This window comes from Mus musculus, chromosome 6, assembly GCF_000001635.26.
Source record: "Mus musculus strain C57BL/6J chromosome 6, GRCm38.p6 C57BL/6J".
In the NCBI taxonomy this organism is placed as follows: Eukaryota; Metazoa; Chordata; class Mammalia; order Rodentia; family Muridae; genus Mus; species Mus musculus.
Window position 1 is genome coordinate 102343702 of NC_000072.6, and position 27956 is coordinate 102371657.

The 27956-nt window shown below is 39.7% G+C and overlaps 1 protein-coding gene and 1 long non-coding RNA gene across 11 annotated transcripts in view; one reads left to right on the forward strand and one right to left on the reverse strand.

The window, feature by feature from the left end:
• Window positions 1–27956, reverse strand: part of Cntn3 (contactin 3) — a 401311-nt gene that overhangs the window by 180398 nt on the left and 192957 nt on the right. The gene's annotated exons all lie outside the window — the stretch shown is intronic.
• Gm38870 lies at window positions 10480–27633 on the forward strand. 2 transcript variants are annotated; one of them, XR_869337.2, is made up of 4 exons: window positions 10480–10718; window positions 22611–22676; window positions 26617–26705; window positions 27175–27633. It is a non-coding gene; the product is annotated as a predicted gene, 38870 (long non-coding RNA). The 2 variants fall into 2 exon arrangements; XR_003956489.1 differs by having other exon boundaries at window positions 10480–10522.

Sequence of the window (27956 nt, forward strand, 5' to 3'; positions counted from 1 at the left end):
CTCTAGCTGCATATGTAGCAGAGGATAGCCTAATCGACCATCATTGGGAAGAGAGGCCCTTGGTCTTTCGAAGATTATATGCCCCGGTACCATGGAATGTCAGGGCCAGGAAGTGGGAGTGGGTGGTTTGGGCAGCATGGTGGGGGCAAGGTTATAGGGGACTTTTTGAATAGCATTTGAAATGTAAATAAAGAAAATATCTAATAAAAAAAAGAAAAAGAAAGAGAGAGGCTTACATGAATTATATTCCTATATCTTTGAGATATCTAGCTATTTTCTATCTTTCTAACATTCTTCTCATGACTAATATCTATTTCTCTTTTTATTAAACATATACTCTTATTACCTTTCTCTGTTTTCCTGGCCATACTTCTATTTCACTCAATTATTGCATACACTTTAACATTATGTAGAATTAGATAGATAAGAACCACTTCAACCTACATGAACTGAAACCCAGTGCTGCACTGCTCCAGCAATTCAAGCTCCCATCCATAGAACATTAGAAAGTAACAAACTCCATGGACTTCTCCAAGCATACAACACTAGTCCACACTGCACACATGCTGCTATAGTATGATCTACTTCCTAGTCAAACCTAGCTTCAGCCAGATCCTTATTTTTTTTTATTTATTAGGTATTTTCTTCATTTACATTTCCAATGCTAGCCCAAAAGTCCCCCATACCCCACCCCCACCCCCACTCCCCTACCCACCCACTCCTACTTCTTGGCTCTGGCAATCCCCTGTACTGAGGCATATAAAGTTTGCAAGACCAAGGGGGCTCCCTTCCCAATGATGCCCAACTAGGCCATCTTCTGATACATATGCAACTAGAGACATGAGCTCTGGGGGTACTGGTTAGTTCATATTGTTGTTCCACCTATAGGGTTGCAGACCCCTTTAGCTCCTTGGGTACTTTCTCTATCTCCTCCACTGGGGGCCCTGTGATCCATCCAATAGCTGACTGTGAGCATCCACTTCTGTGTTTGCTAGGCCCTGGCATAAACTCACAAGAGACAGCAATATCAGGGTCCTTTTAGCAAAACCTTGATAGTGTATGCATCCCGCAATACCTCTCCTGGGCATATATCCATCAGATGTTCCAACTGGTAAGAACAACACATGCTCCACTATGTTCATAGCAGCCTTATTTATAATAGCCAGAAGCTGGAAAGAACCCAGATGCCCCTCAACAGAGGAATGGTTACAGAAAATGTGGTACATTTACACAATGGATTACTACCCAGCTATTAAAAACAATGAATTTATGAAATTCTTAGGCAAATGGATGGACCTGGAGGGCATCATCCTGAGTGAGGTAACCCAATTCCAAAAGAACTCACATGATATGTACTCACTGATAAGTGGATATTAGCCCAGAAACTTAGAATACCCAAGATATATGATACAATTTGCTAAACACATGAAACTGAAGAAGAACGAAGACCAAAGTGTGGACACTTTGCCCCTTCCTAGAATTGGGAACAAAATACCCATGGAAGGAGTTACAGAGACAAAGTTTGGAGCTGAGACAAAAGGATGGACCATCTAAAGACTGCCACACTCAGGGATCCATCCCATAATCAGCCTCCAAACACTGACACCATTGCATACACAGCCAGATCCTTCTTAAAGTCAATGAAATTACTCTCATTCTATACATTTTGTTGTTTCTATACTTTTGTGTGTTCCCTCTGCAGACTCCACCATGTTTATGGCCATGCAATTTTTTTGTTGTTTGTTTGTTTGTTTTTTTGTTTTTTGTTTTTTGTGTTTTGTTTTGTTTTGTTTTGTTTTGTTTTGTTTTGTTTTTTTTCGAGACAGGCTTTCTCTGTATAGTCCTGGCTGTCCTTGAACTCACTTTGTAGACTAGGCTGGCCTCGAACTCAGAAATCCACCTGCCTCTGTCTCCCGAGTGCTGGGATTAAAGGCATGTACCACTATGCCTGTCTTATTTTTAATACCAATTTCCATTTTGTTCATTGAATATTTGTTGACATTGTACAGGTCACAGGACCTTTGAAATGAATAGACTTTGTATCTACCACCATATATCCCTTGTGCTCTTAGTCATAAGTCTCCATGCTAAAATTAGGTCATGGATGCTAACACTGAAAGAAACTCAGTTAAAAACAACAACAACAGCAACAATAACAAGAAAACAGAACAATAAGAATGTGGGAGTCTTGGATCAGACCTTCCAAGGTAAAGATCTTTATGACTAGACCCATGTCACTTTATAACATATGCTTTGTATCCTACAGTGGGAAAACACCTAATCTCTGAATTTCACACAAGTTTTGAGAGAAGAAACTTGGTATTGCAGATATGGAAGCTTTATGAAAGATATACACTGCTATATTACTGTACAATTGAACATGAACCTCTCATAAGAGACTATGATTTCCTTTGAGTTCCTAGTTTCAAAATTATGTTTCTTTTTTTTTTCTTCTCTCCACCACATGTTTGCCTGTTGATTTGTTTGTTTGCTTCAATAAAGGCTGAGTTTCATTGACCAGCCTTGCCTTGAATACATAGGACTCATGATATCCTTGAGTCTCACAATCCTAAGTAGCTGAGATTAGACACATATACTCCATGCCCATCCCTCTTTCACAGATTTTGTACATGCACAAGTTTCACATTTCAAAAATGAAGCAAACTTTGTTTCTGATTTGGAATCTAATGATTTTAACCAGAGTTGTCTGTGTAGGTAGGGCAGTGACATTAGAAAGACATGGAAGTGGAGTGGGGGCATGGTAGGACTTTGAAGTTGATGGTAGGATAAAAATAGAATAAGATGGGAGAGGGGGGTTGAATATGACTAGAATTACTGCATACATGTATTTTCAAAGGACAACATATTTTACTAAACAAAATGATAGTTTAAAACATAAAAATGAGTAAAAGAACCTCTCTAATGACTCAAGCCTACGTACTTAAGCACTATCCAACCTCAGGTAAATGGCCATCTCTCTGTGCTCTTTTACTATGTAACTGAGTTTGAACTCAAGTTTGTGTACACTGATGTTACACAAACCTAAATACAACTAGTTTCTATTGCTCACAAGCTTTCTTACTAGTAACTTGTAGATACATAGAAACTCATCTACAAATCGAATACAATATCAGCAAATATCTTCCAGAAAGAATACTATGTCTTATGCAAATTATTTAAAACAGTTCCTCAATTTTAAATAAGTCCTAAAGTATTAAAATTGAATCCTTAATGCCTTGATATTGACAATCGCATTCTTTGTCCTTATTTTTTGCTTCAACAGATGTATTTGCATACCCATGCATAAATATATGTCTGTGTTCTAGGTGTTAAAAAAAGAGAGTATGGTCTCCAACTCTGACTAATCCAAAGTGTAAAATTTTGCTTATGTCCTACCCTCTTTCGTTCAGATTTCATTAAGCATACTTGTTTTCAAGGATCATTAAAAAAAAAAAAACCTATATGAAGGAGATAATTGCAGAGAACTAGAGATGTTTACTGTAATTGTATGTTAGTATCTTAGGTTGCTCTGCTCAAAAAGACTAAAAGTCTGGGTGGGAATCTCTTCCCTTTCTATTGTTCCCACACAGCTCTCATTGTGCTCACTCAAGAAAGATGGCATGACTTAACACAAGCCCTTGATCAGGTTGAATAAACATTGTAATCCTCAGCAAACCCAATGTTCCCATCCTTTAGCCCCTTTCTCGCTTTCCCCCTGCTGCCTTTAGTTCAAGCAGTTTCTTTTTTTATTAGATATTTTCTTCATTTAAATTTCTTTTTTTTTTTTTTTCCATTTTTTATTAGGTATTTAGCTCATTTACATTTCCAATGCTATACCAAAAGTCCCCCTTACCCACCCACCCCCACTCCCCTACCCACCCACTCCCCCCCTTTGGCCCTGGCGTTCCCCTGTACCGGGGCACACAAAGTCTGCGTGTCCAATGGGCCTCTCTTTCCAGTGATGGCCGACTAGGCCATCTTTGATACATATGCAGCTAGAGTCAAGAGCTCGGGGTACTGGTTAGTTCATAATGTTGTTCCACCTATAGGGTTGCAGATCCCTTTAGCTCCTTGGGTACTTTCTCTAGCTCCACCATTGGGAGCCCTGTGATCCATCCATTAGCTGACTGTGAGCATCCACTTCTGTGTTTGCTAGGCCCCGGCATAGTCTCACAAGAGACAGCTACATCTGGGTCCTTTCGATAAGATCTTGCTAGTATATGCAATGGTGTCAGCGTTTGGATGCTGATTATGGGGTGGATCCCTGGATATGGCAGTCTCTACATGGTCCATCCTTTCATCTCAGCTCCAAACTTTGTTTCTGTAACTCCTTCCATGGGTGTTTTGTTCCCACTTCTAAGGAGGGGCATAGTGTCCACACTTCAGTCTTCATTTTTCTTGAGTTTCATGTGTTTAGGAAATTGTATCTTATATCGTGGGTATCCTAGGTTTTGGGCTAGTATCCACTTATCAGTGAGTACATATTGTGTGAGTTCCTTTGTGATTGTGTTACCTCACTCAGGATGATGCTCTCCAGGTCCATCCATTTGGCTAGGAATTTCATAAATTCATTCTTTTTAATAGCTGAGTAGTACTCCATTGTGTAGATGTACCACATTTTCTGTATCCATTCCTCTGTTGAGGGGCATCTGGGTTCTTTCCAGTTTCTGGCTATTATAAATAAGGCTGCTATGAACATAGTGGAGCATGTGTCCTTCTTACCAGTTGGGGCTTCTTCTGGATATATGCCCAGGAGAGGTATTGCTGGATCCTCCGGTAGTACTATGTCCAATTTTCTGAGGAACCGCCAGACTGATTTCCAGAGTGGTTGTACAAGCTGTCCATCCCTGGTGGTCTAGTGGCTAGGATTCGGCGCTTTCATTTAAATTTCAAATGCTATCCCAAAAGTCCCCTATACCCTCCCCCCACCCTGCTTCCCAACCCATCCACTCCCATTTGCTGGGCCTAGCATTCCCTGTACTGGGATATATAATCTTCCCAAGACCAATGTCCTCTTCTCCCATTGATGGCCACCTAGGCCATCCTCTACTGCATATGCAACTAGAGACATAGTTCTGGGGGTACTGTTTAGTTCATATTGTTGATCCTCCTATAAGGTTGCTGACCCCTTTAGCTACTTGGACGTTTTATCTAGATCCTTCTTTAGGACCCTGTGTTCCATCCAATAGATGACTGTGAGCATCTACTCCTGTATTTGCCAGGCACTAGTATAACCTCACAAGAGACAGCTATATCAGGGTCCTGTCAGCTAAATCTTCCTGGTATATGAAATAGTGTCTGGGTTTGGTGGTTGTATATGGGATGGATTCCCGGGTGGGGCAGTCTCTGGATGGTCCTTTCTTCAGTCTCAGCTCCAAACTTTGTTTTTGTAACTCCTTCCGTGGGTATTCTGTTCCCCATTCTAAGGAGGAGTGAAGTATCCACACTTTGATCTTCCTTCTTCTTGAGTTTCATGTGTTTTTCAAATTGTATCTTGATTATTCTAAGTTTCTGGGCTAATATCCACTTATCAGTGAGTGCATATCATGTGTGTTCTTTTGTGATTGGGTTACATCACTCACGATGATATCCTCCAGATTCATCCATTTGCCTAACAATTTCATAAATTCATTGTTTTTAATTGCTGATTAGTACTCCATTGTGTAAATGTACCACATTTTCTGTATCCATTCCTCTGTTGAGGGACATCTGGGTTCTTTTCAGCTTCTGGCTATTATAAATAAGGCTGCTATGAACATGTGTCCTTATTACAAGTTGGAACATCTTCTGGGTATATGCCCAGGAGGGGTATTGCTGGGTATTCTGGTAGTACTACATCCAATTTTCTGAGGAGCTGCCAGACTGATCTCCAGAGTGGTTGTACAAGCTTGCAATCCCACCAATATTGGAGGAGTGTTCCTCTTTCTCCACATCCTCACCAGCATCAGCTGTCACCTGAGTTTTTGATCTTAGCCATTCTGGCTTCTGCGAAGTGGAATCTCAAGGTCCTTTTGATATGCATTTCCATGATGATTAAGGATGTTGAACAATTTTTCAGGTGTTTCTCAGCCATTCAGTATTCCTCAGTTGAGAATTCCTTATTTCTTAACCATGTTCATTGAGTGGGAAACACTCAGTTATTAGAAAATACCAAACAAGAACATAAAATAAAAGACTGTTTTTTTTTAAAGACTATGTTCTAATAATAATCTGACAGTTCTGACACTTTCAAGTAGCAAACCCCTTTTTGTTGGTAGAAGTCTGTGAATTATAAATACTTGGTAATCTTGTTTTGCTGGTTCTCTTATCACAGAGATTAGATTATCATCTAATCAAAGAAACACAAGTATTCAAGTACACTCACAACCTGATTAATACATAAATTACGTTTATAACACTAAATTTTTTAATGTAGCTAATGTAAAAACAATGATTTTTTTATTTTTAAGGGCTTTTATTTTGCTATATATATAAATAAAACATTACACATAAACATTCTAGCTTTCTTAGCAAAAAGTATAATGTGTTTAAAGAATTATTTTCCTTTTCTTTGAAATAAATATCAAACATCCCACAGTATAGATAAGAGTGAAAATAGTTCCAAAACAACATGGTGACCAGTTGTAAAAGTCTGGTGCATGTGATGTTTCATGCTTGCCGTGTCAGTACTCAGGTCACTTGGGCCGAAAGAAGCAAGACTTTGAGGCCTGCCTGGGCTACATAGCATGACACTGTCTCAAAAGGGAAACAGAATGGGACAAAACAGCAATCTGATTTTTACAGATTGATAGAAAAAGAGAGTGCTACTTTTACAGACCCCATTAACACTGGAAGTTGTATTTTATTTTATTTTTAAAGATTTTTTTATTGGTGGTTTTGTTTATATTTCAAATGTTGTCCTCTCTTTCCAGTTTCCCCTCTGCAAGTTCTCTGTCTCACCCCCTTTCCCCCTGCCTCTATGAAGGTGCTCCCCCAACTACCCACCCATACCAAACTCACTGTCCTAGCATTCCCTATGCTGGGGCTTCAAGCTTCCACAGGACCAAGGGCCTCCCCTCTCATAAGGCCATCCTCTGCTACATATGCAGCTGGAGCCATGGGTCCCTCCTTGTGCACACTTTGGTTGGTGGCTTAGTCCTTGGAGCTCAGGGAGGGCTATTTAGTTGATATTGTTGTTCCTCCTATGGGGTTGTGATCCCCTTCAGCTCCTTTAGTATTTGCTCTTAACTTCTCCATTGGGGTCCCTGTGCTCAATCTGATGTTTGTTTGGCTGCAAGCATCCCCATCTGTTCTGGTCAGGCTCTGGTAGAGCCTCTCAGGGGACAGCTATACCAGTTTCCTGTCAGCAAGCTCTTCTTGGCATCAGCAATAGTGTCTGGGTTTGGTGTCTGCAGATGGGATGGATCCCTAGGTGGGGCAGCCTCTGGATAGACTTTCCTTCAGTCTCTGCTCAACTCTTAAACATCCTGAGTGAGGTAACCCAGTCACAAAAGAACACCCATGGTATATACTCACTGATAAGTGGATGTTAGCCCCAAAGCTTGAAATACCAATGTACAACTCACAGACCATATGAAACTCAAGAAGAAGGAAGATCAAAGTGTGGATGCTTCCATCTTACTTAGAAGGGGGAACAAAATAATTATGGAAAGTAGAGGGAGGGAATGATCTGGGAGGGCAAGGCAGGAGGAAAGTTCAGAGGGTCAAGAAATTGAATGGAGTTGTGGAGCAGTGGGGGATGGGGAACTGGGGGTAGCCACTAGAAAGTCCCAGATGTCAGGGAAGCAAGAGGTTCCCAGAACACACCAAGGAGGACATTAATCAAAATACCCAACAAAGGGAAGAAAGAAATTGTAGAGACCATATTCAGTGAATAGGCACAGGCCCAGGTTGAGGGATGTGGCCACACACCCATATCAAAAATTTTACTTCAGAATTGTTCCTGCCTAAAGATAATAGTACAAGGTCTAAGCATGGGAAGTTGTATTTTAAAGATGACAGAGGAATGGATTCAGAAAATATGGTACATTTACACAATGGAGTATTACTCAGCTACTAAAAAGAATGAATTTATGAAATTCCTAGGTAAATGGATGGACCTGGAGGGCAACATCCTGGGTGAGGTAACCCAATCACAAAAGAACTCACATGATATGTACTCACTGATAAGTGGATATTAGCCCAGAAACTTAGAATACCCAAGATATAAGATACAATTTGCGAAACACATGAAACTCAGGAAGAATGAAGACCAAAGTGTGGACACTTTGTTCCTTCTTAGAATTGGGAACAAAACACCCATGGAAGGAGATACAGAGACAAAGTTTGGAGCTGAGACAAAAGGATGGACCATCTAAAGACTGCCATATCCTGGGATCCATCCCATAATCAGCCTCCAAACGCTGACACCATTGCATACACTAGCAAGATTTTGCTGAAAGGACCCAAATATAGCTGTCTCTTGTGAGACTATGCCAGGGACTAGCAAACACAGAAGTGGATGCTCACAGTCAGCTATTGAATGGATCATAGGGACCCCACTGGAGGAGCTAGAGAAAGTACCCAAGGAGCTAAAGGGATCTGCAACCCTATAGGTGGAACAACAATATGAACTAACCATTACCCTCTGGAGCTCATGTCTCTAGCTGCATATGCATCAGAAGATGGCCTAGTCGGCCATCTTTGGGAAGAGAGGCCCATTGGTATTGCAAACTTTATATGCCTCAGTACACTAGGGCCAAGAAGTGGGAGTGGGGGGAGGCGAGTGGGGGGGAGGCATGGGGGACTTTTGGGATAGCATTGCAAATGTAAATGAAGAAAATACCTGATTTAAAGAAAAAAAGACGACTCTAGAATGCTCCTTTTGAAATCTACTGTGGCACTTTATGCTGCCCAGACAGGTTTCCACAGTCATTTACAGAAGTGTGTGCTTGGTCCTTACACTGAGTAGCAGCTACGCAGTCATTGGAAAATAGAGATCCTATAAAATAACATTATTCTGAAAAGGCGAACACTACTCCAACACATTTATCTTAATTATATTCTCAAACAGTTAAAAAGAGCTTCTGAATAGACAAGGTTAAAATGGCTCAATGGCTTCTTTACAAAACAGCGAAAGTCCTACTTCACTAGGAATATCTAGCATGAAAATTAGCCCGAGCCGTTCATAGAGACTTCTCAGACTCTGGTATCAGGCTTGTCTGAAATAAGCAGATATTTCCGCCTGTGTTAGAGGCCTGCTGAGATCATTGTGTGAGAAAATAAACACAAAATGTTTGGAACACTTTAGGCGATCAATAAATGTTAGCAAGCAGCTTCCCCTCTCCAGGCAAGGAGAGGTCTGTGTCTCACCCTAACCACAGTCTAGCCAGACTTATTTGTGATTTGCACCAACCTAAGTCTTATGCCTTTTGAAGGAGTCAACCAATTACCTCTATTTTTTATTACATGCTCCCTTTTCTAAGACAAAAATAGTTTCTTCTCTTCTGCCTTTTATAAGTTGAATAATTGTTAGATAATATTTTTTGAATTAAACACTCAATCCATTGGGAAAGCTCTTTGTAGCTGCAGTTTGTTAATACAATTTTAATAGTAGTTATAAGGTGTTATAGTAAAAACTCATTTCTTTCCATCCCAAAATAATAGAAGCCAAAATTAATTAGTGTATTGCAGTAATGTTCCCAACTCTAAAGCCCACCCAACCAGGCAGAACTATCAGGAAAAGAAACCTCACCCTGACCTTACTAAGAGGCAGTTTATCTTTAATGTTCACTCATCAACACCCTTGAATAAGAACATAGCTGGCATGTGACAAGAGTTCCCATGGGCTGGCACTGGGCAAGCACCCTGGTGAGGACCTAATTGAATTTACTTTTTTTCTGCCCTAACTGTTCATTAGTTAGCATACAAAATTAATGGAAATTTACTTTTTCTTTAATTAAATGGTGTATTTATACCAACAAACTTCATTGTAATAGGAGAGGGCCATTAAAGATATTTTGAATGAACAATCTGAAAAGGAATACCCTTCCAATTCAAGAGAAATGGAGATTTGAAATTTTCAATTGCTTTTGTTTTTTTTTGATATCAAGTTACTGGATGAGCTCTCCATCAACAGCATTCGCAACCCATCTTCCAGTGTGCAACTCCTACTATTCCCTCCTTTCCACATTCATGACCATGTTGTTTATATCATATATGTTTGTGTATATTTGTGTACCTCTGTGTATATGTGTCTATGTGTCTATGAATATACAACCTTCTGAGTACATTTAGCATTGCGCATATGTATAGGGTTCTGTTGTGGGAAACCCTGGTGCTGTTTGTATTTTGATGTTAACTCAGCTTCCCCAGGAGGGATTGCCTGGGACAAGTAGTGAATCACATACTCAGGATTTCCTGTGACCCTTCTAATGAATAAAGAAACCAATCACTGGGCAAGGAGGCGGGACTTCCGGTTTGGAGGGAGGAAGAGAATAGGCACTGAAGAGAGATACTAGCTTTTGGAGAGGGACAGTGGGAGGTGAGGATGTAGATAGTGGAGACCTCATTTCAGGTGGCAGATCCATTTGAATATACTACCTGAGGATTTCACTCAGTATGGCTTTTAATTTGGATGTTAGCTGTTGTGCCCAGTGATTGAGTTACCACTGATTCTGAACTAAGTTTGTGTGGTACTGTCCTTCATGCATCGGCATGACAGGGTTCCAGAGAGAAAGGTACGGTGGCGAAGAGTGGGTTTGCCAGAAGTGTACCCCAAAAGTTGTGGGAATTTTGAAGCATGGGACTGATGTGGTAGCAACCTGCCAGTCCGAACTTAGTGAGCTGGATGGAGAGCTTTTGGAGCTCTGAGTCAGTTTGCACGAGATGAGAACAGGCAGGGCAGTCTGCAGGGGCCTGCTGGTGTAGTGTGAGTTGCATTTTTTAAATATTGCCTGCAATAGGATTCAGGAATATTTGGGATTGGACAATCTTTGTAGAATCTCATTGGTCAACCTATCTGTGAAGGCCTCCCAGAAGAAAACTGGTACTTCTTCTCTCACCTGCCATTTATCAACTGTAGCTTTGTTTGTTGGTTGGTTTTTTGAGAGAGGGTTTCCCTTTGTAGCTCTGGCTGTCCTGGAACTCACGCTGTAGACCAGACTGGCCTCTGCCTCCCAAGTGCCGGGATTAAAGGTGTGTGCCACCATGGCAGGCTCAACTGTAGCTTTTTAACTGTGGGACTTCTTCCACACACATTGGCCTTTTAACCTATATTGTCATTATATGATCCTATTGGGATAAACATATCATCTTGAAGGTGCATTTTACCTGTAATTTCTAGTGGATACTCTCTAGCAGCAGATATTCTGGTCCTCTGGCTTATAGTCTTCCTACCTTCACTCCTGTGATGTTTCCTGAGCTTTGGCTATAGAAGTTGAGTTACAGATGTATCCGTTGAGGTTAAACAACCTAAGAACATGTTATCCTGTGCATTGTAATGCATCTAACAGTCTCTATATGCTGCAAACAGACACTTATTTGATGAGACATGAGAGCTACACTTATCTTGAAATATAGGGGAAAATATTTAGAATATGCTTAAAAATTATACATGTTAAGGAAAATGACAATATATGGTTCTCCTCCAGCATCTGTGCCCCTTCCAGATATGAGCAATTATCTAGTTTTAGAGTACTAAGTATAAATTTCCACCCACAGAGCAGACCCGAAGTCTAATTAGACAGCTGTTGGTGACTGCCAATATAGACATATTATAGTTTTTGTTTTGTTTTTTAAGAATTTCTAGTGATTTTTATTGGATTTTTTATTTACATTTCAAATGTTAGCCCCTTTCCTAGTTGCCCCTCACCTCCCGGAAACCCCCTATCCCATCCTCCTTCCGCCTGCTTCTATAAGGGTGTTCTTTCACCCACACACCCATTTCCACCTCCCCTACACTGGGGCATCTATTGAGCCTTCATAGGACCAAGGATCTCTCCTCCCATCCTCTGCAACATATGCAGCTGGAGCTATGTGTGCTCCTTTGTAGATGGCTTAGTCCCTGGGAGCTGTTGGGGGACTGGTTGGTTGATATTGTTGTTCTTCCTGTGGGGTTGCAATTCCCTTCAACTCCTTCAAGTCCTTTCTCTAACTCCTCTATTAAGGACCCCACACTGATCTGTTTTCCAATGGTTGGCTGCGAGCATCTGCCTCTGTATTTGTAATGCTCTGGCAGGGACTCTCAAGAGACAGCCATATCAGGCTCCTTTCAGCATGCACTTCTTGGCATCCACAATATTGTCTGGGTTTGTGACTGTTTATAGGACTTTATGTGTTGGTTCTCACCTTCTACTTTGAGGCAGTCTCTCTCTCTCTCTCTCTCTCTCTCTCTTGCTCTCTCTCTCTCTCTCTCTCTCTCTCTCTCTCTTGCTCTCTCTTGCTCTCTCTCTCTCTCTCTCTCTCTCTCTCTCTCTCTCTCTCTCTCTCTCTCTCTCTCTTCACAGCAGGCTTATAAATCAGGCTAGCTAGCTGGGTGATTAGGTTCCATGGCTGATTCTTATTTTACCTATAATCTTTCTGTAGAATGCTGTACTATATAGATGCATACTAGTGCATTTGGCTCTTACAAAGGTTCTGGAAATTCAAAATCAGATTTCAGGAATGCACAGTATGCACTGTACTGGCTGAGCAATCTCTCAAGTCCCTATTTAGGTTTCTGTGACTGAGTCCTGAACCTTGCCAACTAGGCAAGACTAGCTTTCCAGGGAACCTCAAATTTTTCTGTACCCTCCTAGTGCTGGGAATAAAAATAAATACCACCATAACCAGAAAGTTTTATTAGATGTGGCTGTGGAAATCAAACCTTGGTCTTCATACTTGCTGAGCAAACAATTTACCAAGTGAACATCTCAGTAAAAAAAAAAAAAATTTCCAGAATCTTACAGGAAACAAATAATTTATGTGTACTGTTGAGAAATCATCAATAGCTTAGATTGGTATCTTTAATTGTTGATTGCTGAGAATACTTATATACTCATCTTCTGAGATAGTTTCTAATGCTGGGTCCAACTTACTATGTCATGTATCTCAATTTAAAAATATGGCAAACAGTGAAAGCCATTCAAGCCACAATTTATAGGGAGTAATTAAAATGACATTTTATATGACATCTTGTTACATTGCATAAAGTAAACGTTTAAAATCACTTAACATGAGGAATAAGAATGACAAACTCATGAATTTATTTAAGAAAACAAATTCATATATTTTGTCATTTAAACACATTTCTTTAAAACAAATTAAAACATAATAGATGGGTATAAATATTTTGATGGCCTCCTTGTTGCCATGGAAACAATCCAGTCAGTATAGCTTTATCTATGCAGTTGCTTATGTTTCTCTGTGTTAGTTAGAAAATAACACAACTTATATTTCTTGCTAAGATCCAGGAATAATGAAGACAAGTGTTCATCTTTGTATATCAGCAGTGCACTAACAGACACAGGGACCCATTAGTCTTACAGACACCCCTACTTTGGCACTTATGGCACTCTTAAGAAGGGTTCCTAGTTTAAAATTTAAAGTACAAAAGTATATACACGTGAAAATGTTATGTCTTGGGAAGAGGAGGGGTTAGATGACGAAGACTTAAGCCTCTCTTACAGCAGGTTTCAGCAGCCTTAGCAGTAGATGATCTGTTGATGTCTAAAATCTACCCTGATAGATACAAATATGTATCTCTCCATATGATAGAGTGACCTTGAAAATGCATGAACAAGTATTTATACATGTGCACACCACCACCACCACCACCACCACCACCACCACCACCACCACCACACCATACACAATTTTGTAATCCTCCCATTCCTCTCCCCTGACTGAGAACAGACCATGAGCATCATCTCAAGCTTTAAGATCAGGACTTCTCTGGAACTTTATTATATCCCAAATACCAACATTCTAGCTTTTAGCAAATACCACCTCACTCAGTGTTTCTTGCCCTTAGTATAACTAGAACATTTAACTATAATGTTTGGCATAGCTTCATTTCCAGTTATCAATTTAATTTTTGATATACTCTCAGGAAAACTACTTTAAATGAGGCACATCCGGCAAGAACTTCAATTTTCTCCATTATAAACCTGTTGGGTATTTGCTGAATATGTTCCGTTCTTTTATATCTCAATTGAAGGGCATCATCAACCATTTTAAAATTCTTAATTAAAATCCACAAATGAATAACATTAGCAAGTACTAAATATAAATGCAGATGAACATTTTTATATTGGCACCAAAGTATAGTGCCCATGATGCCAGGATGCCTAATCTCGAAAGATGATTTTATAAAAATTTGAATTGGAAAGTTATGTACAGCTGTCTTTCTTGAGGTTGGGAAAAAGAATGGGTGCAATAAAGTATATAGTGTCTGGATAACTTCTGTGTTACAGCTCCACGATGAAGAGTGCCATTCAGAAAGCTTGATGCTGCTAAAGGCATTCATAACATTTAATGCACTCATGATGTATTTTAGTTAAGAGGTTATATTCCAAGTCACAGTTTGTCATGTGACAAAGTGTTGGAGAAATAACACACAGAGGCGTTCGATTGACTCTTGTTTGATGACTCCTCTCTACCATGATTAGTGGAATTAAGAATGAATGCATTAGAAAGGTTGATGCTTAGCCCTAACAACAGGTCAAAAGAATGCTACTAAGGCAAGGAGCTCATGATGGTGCTTCTTACTGTGTATTGCTAAAGCCAGGGCATCAGAAATAAAGAATGCCATGGAAAATTATATTCTGTCATTAAGAATCAGAATATGAGGCCTCCATGACTACTCAGTGGGGAAAGGCACTTGTAGCCAAGTCTGATTATCTGAGTTCCATCCCTGGCACGTGAAGAAAGAAAACCAAATCCTGTCAGTTGTCTTCTGAGCTCCACTGGGGCACTGTGACATGTGTGACATGTGCATCCCTGGGTACACAGACATACACACAAGAAAGGGAGGGGGGAGAGACAGAGACAGAGAGAGGCAGGGAGACAGAAACAGAGTCTCAGACAGAGAGACAGAGACAGACAGTATCAAAGACAGAGATGTTGATGAATATGAATTATGCATCTCCATTCACTGTTACCCAATGAAAAGAGCAGCATCTCTGACAAGGGTTGAATGGAGCCCAAGTCCATGGATATAAATGCAGATAAAAAGACAATTTGACTCCATGGATGACCGTTTCAACAGAAGCAAACAGGAAGTTCTACCCTAGGCATTGTGACTTCCCAATCACATCATCTTGAACAAGATTCTAATATCAAACTTGAAATTCTGTCCTGTTGAGCAGTCCTCATATCCAACTAGAGAGCAGTTAGTTACCCCCATTACAGTCATGCCACTATAGGGACAGTAGACATATCAAGTCTGACAGCTCAGTATCAAAACATGAAGGGTACAGAACTGTGTAAGGCTGTGGATGGTCTTGTTCCACAGTAGCCTGCAAAGTTCCTTTCTGGAACTAGGAAGCCTCGTTCTCAGAGAAGAAGTTTCCTGATTGGTTTGAAGTTGATTTATCTGTGCCCTAAATGGAATCACAAGGCTTCTTCAATAGAGTCTCAGCATATACTTAGGATAGCAATTGACAAAGACAGAAGCCTGTGTTGTTTTAGAGATCTCTAGGGCTTCCCTGGTAAATAATTCTTAAGAAGGGATCCCATGTATTGCAGTGTGATTGATTTCATTTCATGACTCTTGAAACACACTCTACCCGTAAGGGCAATTTTGTTCAAAATATTTTTATTTTTAAACAATATATTGAAGTTAGCTTACTAACTAGGGGGTTCCTTGAAGCTTTTTATAATCCTTAAATTTGCTTTGCCTAACTACAACCACCCCCTTCCCATCTGCCACTCGTCCCCATCATCTTGTAATAAGTTTATCCCTATAAGTCTCCCTTAGCTTTCATTTCACATATAATCTGCTATTTCAACAATTATCAATTTTAATTGGGTTGGGACATAGTAGCCTTCCTTCCTATATTTTTCATACATTATTCCTTTGTGTTATCCTTTTTCTCCATATCCTGGTTTCCTTCATACCTCCACACTCCTCAATGCTTAATCCTTTTTTGCCCTTAGCAGTCCACTTCACTAATTTTATTTTACATATAATATACTATTCTTCATCCTTTAAAATGTCAGACAGGCTTAGCATCCCAATGTCCAACTCTAAAATAAGGTTCTGGAAACACCATGGAAAAGGAAGTGAAAAAATTTAGGAGTCCAAGAGAGGAGAAGAATGCTATAAAATACTGTCTTCTGACCAGGGCATGGCTCTGAAAGCCATAATCTCACAGGAGCCGTGGTTGCTAGCACATATTGGGTAGATGGTTTAGGACTCATCCTTATTAAGGAATTGTTGTCAGTTGACAGCTTCTGGAGAAGAAAAGATTATTAGTTTTAGAGGATGGAGCCAATAATTATATTCCTGTGTTTCAGTGATGACCTACATTTATCATTAACCATAGTAGTAGGTGTGTGTGTGTGTGTGTGTGTGTGTGTGTGTGTGTGTGATACTTACAGGGTTTGGTATTCAAAAAAGGAGAAAGATATTCAGTTTGGAGGGAGAAAAATTTAGGGTGAATATGAGAGAAATCAGCAGAGGGAAATGGTGATAAATATACACATGCCTATGCACACACATATACTTAATACATATATATATCATATACATATATACATAATACACACACACACAAGCATGATACTTCATTCATGAAATGCTGAGGAATAAAAAAAAAAATAAAACAACAACAAAAAAAAATCACAAGGTAATGGGCTGGTGAGATAGTTTAGCAGGTAGAAGTGCTTGCTGCTCAGACCTACTGATGCAAGTTTAATTCCCAGAACTCACAGAAAGGTGGATGTAGAAAGTCAACTGCACAAAGTCGTCCTGTAACCTCCATCAATGAGATGTGATAGATGTGCATGAGCGTTCACACACACTTTAGACTCATTAGCAACAACAACAACAACAATAATAAATGAAACACAAAAGAGATTTATAAGGAAGAGAGAATTAATAAATTAATGGGACATAAGACAGGGTAAAGGATGAAAGTAACTGGTATACTACATAACAAAATACTAAATACAAGTTTGTCAAAGAACAGTTTAATCAATAGAAAATGAAACAACAAAATCAGTAATGAATAAAATTAAAATATAAAATATCAGATGATAAGACAACGCTAATGGTACCAGCAAATATTCTTCAATTGTACAGTAAGAGAAACAATAAGGCAATGTTTAAAATCAAGGTTAGGTACAAATTAATCCGGAGTCACAGCTTGCCAAATGTGGTCGCATGGGTCATGTGCTATATACTACTTAAGGGGGGACATTATGCTGAATGGGATTTAAGTGATTTAAATGGCCTTCTGAGGACAAATATAGACTCCAATTATCAAAATAATACACAGAAGCTCTCTTGACAGGTCTGATCTTTACATCATACCCCATTAATTCACCATGTTGTTGACCATGGCATAGACAAACGAATAGCAGATCTGAGGGTCACTTCCATTGTCAGTCTCCTACAGAGCAAACCTGCCCACCAGGACTCAAATCTGTAAGTCACTCATATGCCTGACTTTTAGCACATTCATTCATTTGTTTTTGTTTGTTTGGTTGGTTGGTTGGTTGGTTGTTTTAATCAGAACTGGGACTGAGTTATGATCTGCTGCTGGCTAGCTCCGGAACACTGGGTTAGTATTCATTTCTCCATTGCCCACATTCCTTGCCTGTAAGAAGGGAGTTAATGGCTGCCCTGCCCTACCACCAAGGATTTACAAAACTGACCAGAAATGTAGCATGCACAGGTCGCTCTTTCACCCAAGTACTCTGGACAGTATTCTGCACTAATCTTGGAGAGAGAAAAATTCATCTTGATTTTCAAGTAGAATTGTGGCTTGGGCATGAATTACTAACAAGGGTTCTATATAGTTAGACAGTGGGTTGGAGGTGGAGGTACATGCCTTTAATCCCAACACTCAGGAGGCAGAAGCAGGCAGACCTCTGAATTTGAGGACAGTGTGGCCTATAGAGTGAGTTCCAGGAAAGCCAGTAAGGTTATTTGCATAGTGATTAGATCATAAGGGCTCTGTAGCTCTGACCTGCTCAGCTTGCTGACAAGCTGACACTCCTAAGAGGTAGTAGACACTAGGAAGTTGGGTCTAATTTGGATATGTATGCCACTAGGGTTGTGTTCTGAAAGAACAACCCTTGTTTCAAATATCTTCCTAAGTACAGAGCTTTTTGTCCCTTATAGGAGATGAATGTTGTTCTACCTCTGGGAGCTCTTTGGTCCAGAGTATCCTGTTCAACATAAAGACCACTGACCAAAACCTCTGAAATAGTGATCCCCAATATATCTGTCCATTTCAATATTTACGTTTACGTAGTGTGGGCATGAACATGCATTTATACCAAGCTGAAAGGACAACTGCAAACTTCAGTTCTCTCCTTCCACCATCTGTGTTCCTCTGATTAAACTCAGGTTGTCAGATTTGGCAGCAAGTGTCCTTACCCTCTGAGCCATCTCCCCTCTTAACTCTTTTTAAGTAGGTTGGTTATGTATTTGTTAAAATGATGACAAGTCTAATTCATACTCACCCTTAGGGTTAGTCAGGTTGGTGGGGACATAATTTATAATGTAATTCTCCAAAATATGCTCCTCTGTGTGTGTATGTGTGTGTGTGTGTGCATGTGTGTGTGTGTGTGTGTGTGTGTGTGTGTGTGCATGTGTGTGTGTGTGTATGTGTGTGTGTTTGCTATAAACTCTGAGCTGAAGAACATATCCGTTACAGTAGCTGTTAGCTACATGGAGCCACTGAACTCTTGATATATGAAAAGTCTATATTGCAGTGTGATGTTTGCCCATGAAACATACAATACATTTCAAATAGTTCAGAGGGTAAAAGAGCAACCTATCTTAACAATAGTGCCACTCAGATTAAGTATTCAGTAATACTGGGTTGATTAAAGCATTTGAAGTATCCTTTCTTCATAGGATATAAACAGTGGAAGACTTTAAATTACACACCCTACAATCTTCATCACATTCTTGTGGACAGCACTATATACTGTGTATTTTGCTTTCAGAAGCCAACACACACACACACACACACACACACACACACACACACACACACATACACACTCATTCTCAGAGATAATGACCAGATAGAATGTGGCTTTAATTTACTGTAGGACTTATAGCCTAGGATTTGCCAATACATTTCTATCTAGTAATCAATTTGAGAATTTTCCACATTTTTTAATAATATGTAAACAGTACAAAACTATGTTTGAAAGTCCTAAAGTCATTTTTCTTTGTCTACTTTGATTAAAATGGATTTGTTCGAGCTGGGCGGTGGTAGCACACGCCTTTAATTTCAGCACTTGGGAGGCAGAGGCAAGCAGATTTCTGAGTTCAAGGCCAGCCTGGTCTACAAAGTGAGTTCCAGGACAGCCAGGGCTATACAGAGAAACCCTGTCTCAAAAAACAAACAAACAAACAAAACACAAAAACAAATGATGGATTTGTTAAATGGTACACGTCAGGCTCATAGTATGGCATACTCAAAGGGGGAACTAGAAAAGAGGCTCATAAAAAGCAAGGACTAAACCAGCTAGCTCAGATGGTGGGCTGCTTGCCCTCCCAGCTTAGGCTTCAAAGGATAGGGACTTCGCAGACTTCAGTGGGCAACTGTGTACAGTAGACTCCCAGACAACATATGGCAACCCAGTAAGAGGGAAGCCAGGCCAATAAACATTCTCACCTTTATTCTTCCCACTCCCAGGTTCCCTGCTAATATCTTCATTTTCCCTAGCAACCCAAAGTTGGAATACAAGGGGACACTAGGATGTATCCAGATGGGACTGCTGGGGCATAAGGCAGGATAGAAGGTGAATCTGGAAGGGACAGATGGAAGACATGTTGCACAACACACATTTTTTTTTATCTTTCTGAAAGAAGACTATTGTTAACTATGAGACTAGATAGAACCAACGATTTCATGTAAAAACAACACTTAGTAAAATGTTCAGCAAAACATGTCCAATTTAATGTAAAGATTTTGGAACAGACTTTCTGCTTTCATCAATGTCATAGTAATTGTCTTACTAACTGTGCCATTTTCTAGTTCAATGTGCCATTGACCCTCTGATATAATAAATGTCCTAAAATGCAGAATCTATCTTTGCTTGAAGTGTTTCTAAGGAAGTTGTTACTAAAATAGAAGCAGGAATATTTTGGACCCAGCATTAAACAGCTCTATTTAAAAACAGGAGCCATCTATTAATAGACATGAAAAAGAATCAGAACAGGTCAGTATTTTAAGCTACTTGGGGAAACCAGTCCTCCTGGCAGTGCCAGCAGAATGTAGCCCAGCTTAAACCAGTGATCTATGTATATCACTGCCCAATGTCATTTTGTGGAGGAGGCACTTGGCTGGGAACATCTGGTTTTAGATACAATTTTTGTTTGTTTGCTTATTTTGTTGTTGTAGTTGTTGTTGTTTCAGCTTTGTCTTCTGTGCAATGTGGAGAACTCTCATATTTTTAACCAACTATCAATTACTCATACATCTACTCAATGAGGATCATTCATCAAATATGGATATAGAATCTGCTTGTTCTCTCGCCGCATAATTCTATGTATTAGATGTACTTTGAAGGGCATGAACTCCTTAGGTAGAGAAAAATAGGAAAATATCCTCATCTTTCCTCTGTTTGTTTAACTCCATGCTGAGCACATATTTTTGAGGTATATAAACAAGACATGAATGTGTTTATACTTCTTTAATAGTATGCCCTATAAACAGAATGAGGGATCTCTGTTCACAGTACCAACGTGATTAAGTCATCAGTGTGTCTGCAAAATGAAAGAAACAGCAATGCCCGACATTCTAACACCCTGTGCTCCAGGACCTGTAATTTTTCAGAATGCAAAACGCTCAGAAGAACTGACAAGTCTGTAGTGTGGAGACCACAATATTATCTAAAGTCAAAATGATAATTTCTAACCTGTGGAAGTTACAAATTACTTAGACTCTGTACACACAGCTAGGATTTTTCAAATACATATTAGAAGAATGATCTTACATGCTTATTGAGTTGTTTATAGAAGACAAAATATCATTTTCAGGGGAAACTCAACCGATGTTTGCTATAATTTTAAAGTAGAGATCCAAATAGAAATGTTGTTCATGGATAAAGTTTCTAAAAAGCCATCAGAGTTGATGTGAATGGTCAATTTCACACCAGTTTTTCTCTATCTTTTGGCAAAAGGACATAATTTTCTAGTTACTCACAACCTATGACTACAAAACACACATATCTCTTGACAGGTTGTTTCTTGGGAAGAGTTTGCCCCTGCTGGTAACTGTATGAGCTTTTACATCGACGAGGAAAAATGTATAAACCATTTTGGTTTGAGCTATCAGGACATTTCCCAGCTGTTAGAATTAACATCCCCCAGGTGCCTCTAATCCTTTTAAACAGTCTCCTATTTTTATCTGTGCTTGTCTCATCTTATATTAATCTTTTTTATAAGTCAACTGGAGGCTTTTAAGAAGCTATTCAGTGTAAATTAGGAAGAAATGTTGATATAATACAAAGTAATGCATGTTTTGTGGCTTTGTATTGTGCCTGTACTGGGGTCATCTCATTCCACTTGAATCCTCTCATAAGAAAGATGAAGTAACAAAATAGACTGAAAATTAAAACCTTTTCCTAAGGTCTGGGATTTTAAGTAAATCACACTTCTGTAACAAATCATTTAAAGGAGTTCCTTTCTAGACTAGCTAAGATAACTTATTGGTTACTTTAGTTATTTCTTGCTTCATGGTTGCAACAAAGTTGCTGACCAAAGTATTAGAGTTAGTTTCAGTTTATAGTCCAAGGAGGCAATCCATAGTCGGGACAAAGTTATGGCAGCATGACCTTAAGCCAGCCTGTGTCCACAGGCAGGCAGGAAGGAGAAGGCTACAGAGTGATGGATGCGGATGCTGATGATCTCCCTATCTCTTCTTTAGCAGAGCAGGACACCTGCACATCGAATGGTTCTGCTAGTCTCACAGTGGGTAACACTCTGAGTTAAGATAATATAGTTCATTCTCCCAGACTAACCTAATATACATAATCTCTTGAACAGGCTTCTTAGAATCTCGCTTCCTAGGTGACTCTCATCCTGTTAAATTGCCAAAACCAACCATCACAAACACTAAGTACTTTCTTCATGTCTGATGAGTTAAAAACTACAATCAATTTTGTGTGTATATGTCTGTGCTGTGTGTATAGGTCTGTTTGCATGTGTGGGGGGAGATTGCTTGTATCAGGAAGGGAGTTTCATAAGCAAAAGTGCATGCTTGTGAATGGAGACCCAAAGTTTCTGATAGTATCTTCCTTGATGGCCCTCCAATGTTCTTGAATAGGCAAGGCCTTTCATTGTACCAAGTGTTAACTATTCTGGCTAGTCTTCGTAGACAGCTTGCCCAGGAAATGCCCCGTGTCTTGCTCCTGAGTGTTGAGTTATATGTGACTATCATGCCTGTCTGTGTTTCATGCAGGTTGTGGGGATCTTAATTCAGATCATCACTCTTGTGTAATAAGCAGTTTATCCCCCAAGTCATCAGGTAAGGTCCTGTAATGTTTTTCAATAAAGAACAAGAGCTAAATCTACTGTTTTTGAATTAGCAGAGGATCATGCTTCAAGTGCAGATTCCATGGCTCTACTCTTTAAAAAGAAAGTTGAATCTGAAGATGGGGAGAAAATGTGGGATCTATTGAAAACATCAATATGAAGCAGGTTAAGGAGCTTGCTTCCAAGGCTTCTAACATCAGTGCAATAGTACAGACTCACATAGTAGAAGGAAAAAACTATTTCTCACAAGTTTGTCTCTCCCCTCACCACACAGACACACACACACACACACACACACACACACACACACAGACACACACACACTACACACACAGATATCTATCTATCGATCGATCGATATAAATATAGATTAAATATAGATATAGATATGCATGCACACACGCAAATAAAGACTTAAGATATGGCATATATGATAACAATATGACAGATGTCAGGTCAGTGATTTGAAGGTTACATGTTTTAAACTTACAGATATATGTAGCTTACAAGATATTCATTAAATGAACATGACCAAAAGCTAGAGCTCATTAAAATATAAGCCTAGGTTCACTGAAGTCACTGCAATTCTTTACCAAAAACCATTTGGTGTAAACCATTTGGTGTAACTGGCCTTCTATCAACAGTTCAAAATGAATAGGTGAATACTTCATTATACGTTAAATCAAAAATATTTATTCCCCAAGTTAGCATGAAGAGTAATATTCTTGAAACATTATCATTAAGTAAAAATCCTGGAGAAGTATAGACACTTAATGCAATTTAATTACATTTTCCGGGAAAGAGCAGGTTTAAATACATTTCTTCTTGTTGTAATAATTTTTTTGGCAGTGTGTAAATCATCACTGCAATGATGGATCTGACTGGGACTTCCCTCCTGACCTCTCAACCTAAACAGTGTGAATTATGCTTCAGGCTGGGGAAGATTAAAACACTAAAGTTTGTGAGACCTAGAAGGCTCTTCTTATCACATACTTCCCTTGTAAAGAAAGTTTTATCAAAGTATACAAGCTGATATTAGCTTTTAATAAAAGAGCTTTGAAAAGGGCTGGAGAGCAGGCTCAGTGGTTAAGAGCACTGGTCATACTTCCAGAGGACCCATGTTCAATTCCCAGCATCACATGGCAGCTCACACTGTCTGCATTGCCAGTTCTAGGGATATCTGACACCCTCACATGGACATGCATGCCGGCAGAACACTATTGCACCTAAAATAAATAAATTATTAAAAGAACCTTGAAAATAACAATGACCAAAACATGCAAGCAACTCTTGTGAGAAATGACATCATTCATGCTAAGTAGAGATCGACATATTAGTAGTGGGAATATATTTTGGTATAAATTTTAAAAATCATTTAAAAATGTTTATTTATTTACACACAGAGAGGGGGAGGGAAGAAGAGAGGCAGAAGGAGAGGGGAGAGAGGGGCCATAAAGAAAGAGAACACCAAAAATGTCATTAGAAAATAATTTAAAACCAAAGCCAAACCAACCAACCAACCAACCAAACAAACAAACAAAAATAAACAAAAAGGCTCAGATCAACTTGGATCCACCCAAGTCATTCTTGGTAGAATGCAGTACAAAGTGTGAAATCTGAAGCTTTGTTTGTCATGCTGGAGGGCACTTTAAGTCACCCAGGGTCTTGTTGAAACAGTGCTGCACCCCACCATAGAGAGGTCAGAAGCAGAAGTGCTGATGGGGCATGGAAATCTAGAAAAGGTTCCCAGATGAGTCTGATATGTCAGTTATGCTTTGAACCTTACTGATCCAAGACATGGACTACCCTACACAGGTGGAACAGAAAAAAATGCTCTGACATGGGATAGACCCTTGTCTAGTTATACAGTCTACTTCCAACTATTACTTTACGAAGTCGAAATTATATCTTTGTAAGTCAGCAGTTCTGTGGATCACAATCCTTCTGGGGTCAAAGATATCAGATATCCTACATATCAGACATTTACTTTATGATTAATAACTAACAAAATTACAATTATTAAGTAGCAATAAAATAATTTTATGGTTGTGAGTCACCTCAACGTGAGAAACTCTATTAAAGGGTCTCAGCACTAGAACGGTTGAGAACCACTGATTTATGTGGAAAGGGTTAATATCAAACAATTATATAAATTTATATATTTAAACATTCAGGCTGAGAGGATGTGAAACACAGGATTTCAGCCGTATCTACCCCAAAGAACCCCAAACCAAGAGCAAAACGTTCCTTGCACCTAGAAAACCTCCACCAGACCAAAATCACACTGAAAGACTGACTGCACAGAGATGCAGTTTTCACTGTAACTAGCATTAGTTTCTCTTTAAACTACATAGTGTCTTCCTTACAAGAAAGCTTTCTATTCTGCCCAGTCTGAACTCCTTTTTAAAAGTCAGCTTATAAAAACCACCAGTATCATTATGGTGCTTGTATATGGTATATCACTGCACTCTGCCCATATTCTGCCCCATTGCCATCCTGATTCATCCTCCCTCTTTCCATTCTTTCTACACTCCCTTCTGATTTCATGGATTACACACATGGGTGCCCATATACTCTCTCACTCTTCCTTGTGTACAGCACGTGCATTTTAAATCTGTAGAGATTAGTGCTGCCCCTCAAACTTGGTTAGAGGCACTGCTGTTTGCAGCGGGCAGTAGTTAGTTCAAAGACTTTTTTTTATATTTAAATTTTTTATTACGTATTTTCCTCAATTACATTTCCAATGCTATCCCAAAAGTCCCCCATACCCTCCCCCCCCCCCACTCCCCTACCCACCCATTCCCACTTTTTGGCCCCGGCATTCCCCTGTACTGGGGCATATAAAGTTTGCATGTCCAATGGGCCTCTCTTTCCAGGGATGGCCGACTAGGTCATCAAAGACTTTTAACTGGCAAAATGCTGAGAAGAAATGAGCATGAGAGATCGGCCACGCATGAGACATCTAGACCACTATCCCTATCGCCCAGGGAACATGACAGAAGAGGCGGGAAGAATGCAAGAGCTGGGAGATAGGTAGGGGAAGTGTTATCAAATGTCATCTTCTGTAAGTGATAAGGCCGTGCACTTAAGGACCCCCAAGAGCAGCGGTTTACCTGGACAGGACATGTACACTATCAACCCTGTTAAAAATTCCAGCTAGGAAGTGGGGAGAGAAGGACAACTTGAAGTTGAGAAGGGGATGTTTTGGGGGTTTTGGAAGGTGTTTTGTGGGTAGCAGGCCAGGCATCTCAGCTGTGGGAGATGATATCTGTGGGATATGATGTCTACGAAGGAACTGCTGCCTTGTGGCTTCAGGGGACCAGAGTGGGAGAGACACCATCTTCACTGAGTTTCCTCAATGCTTTACACAGGCACATATTGTTTTGAATAATAGTCTAACTTCTGAAAAATGGGAAAAAAGCCGAGAAGATTCACTGAAATGGCTTTTCAAGCCACCCCTTAAACTTACACTATTTTCCTAGGGCAGAAGCCCTGACTTCAAACTAGCTGCACTGGCATGGACCTTGAAAGTCAGAAGCCTAAAACTCAGCTTCACGGCTCTCATGTTTCTCAGAGCATTGATGGACTCAGCACGAGGGGGGTGGATATGAGAAATGAGGTATTTGTCAAAGCACAATGCTAAAATAGTAACGTAATGTCACGGCATAGGACAGATGAAAACATACAAAAGAGAATCTGCCCGTTTCCCGTTAGGTGGCAAGGGCTGGCGAAAGCACCTGATATTCACGGTGGCTCCAGGGCTGGAAAGCAAATTGTCTAAAACAGTGGGGTTGGTGAACAGTTCTTTAAATAGGAAGCCGCTGCCTGGGAAGAAGCTTGCTGCAGCTAATTCGCATTTGCAATTTAAAAAAAATAAGCCCTAACTCTGTGAATTTTTCTTGTTATGACTTACCTTAAAACTTTTTTGGCAGATGAAAATGTGGTGTTCGTTTCATCTAGCTGTGAGCTGGAAATGTTCCTCGTGTGTTGAAATAGCAATCGACTAAGAGTACACTCGAAGGTAACATAAAATGTATTTACCAAGAAGTGTTCCATATATGATCTACACGCTATAAAAATAAAGCAAGTAAAGTAATCCTCAAAGCGGAGAGACGCGAAACCTATAAAATGTCTTCTACACACTCGCTATAATCTTTTAATGGCAGAACGCCTTTCAATATCATCCAACTGTAATATTTTTTTAAAGTTCTATGATCAAGTTAGCATTTTCAATAATAGCCTGTTTTAGTTGAATAGTACTATCTGATACTTGGCAGTTTTTTTTAAAGAAATAATATTATATGACTGAGTCTAGTGAGATAAAAATTGAGAAAGAACTACTTAGTATAAGAGGAAGAATACTTAAAACTATTTTGGTTATTTTCTAGTGTATTCCAAGAATACAGGTCTGAGAAAATTATTATAAATGAAGAAGAATTATAGAGGTTATAGTATTGGGCAAATAATTAATAGGCTTTGGTTTCTTGCAGGAGGGGAAGTGGCCAGTGTTTACACTGACAGTTTATCAACAGCTGTGAGCATAAGGCAAAGTTCACCTCAGCTCTCAGGGACTCAGTCTTCTCAAGAGTAAACTAAAATAACAGTATGGGACATACACCCGAAACAGTTGATGAGACCCCTCTGAAATGCTCTACTGGGATGAAACCAAGAAGGGGACCATGACAGAGGAGGCATGGAGGAAAGCGAAGAAGAGAGGAGCACTGAACATATGCAACATGGAAGCAGAGCATAGCTGCTTGAGGAAGGAGGGGTCTGAGTGAGACGGAGTCAGGGGAAAAGGGAGATTAGTGCAGCCCAGAGAGAACAGAACCATACATAACGCCATGTGTGTTTGAAGATGCCACAATGAGCCTGCTTCATCAACTGTTAACAGAAGAAATTCAAGTAAATGTACTTACAGCTTAGGATACAAATACAGAAATGTTACAGAATCATTCCCATTGTTATTTTATTTTAAAGTCACTGGCAAAATGACTCCTGCTTGATGAAATTAGAGTTGTATGCACAAGCACCACACATGCAATGGATCCTTTTCAGTTAGTCATCGTAAGGAAAATTGGATGGACCACAAAGCTCATGAATTTCTTGAAACTTTGCTTTGTTTGAGAAAGGTTTTTGTCTAAGCCCCCAAGGACTGCTAAGTTAATATATGACAACAGACAAATTATAATCACCAGAGAACTTCAAACTATCAACACGGGGGTATAAAGAACACGTGCTCGGGAGCTGCTCTGTAGCCTTTAGAATTTAC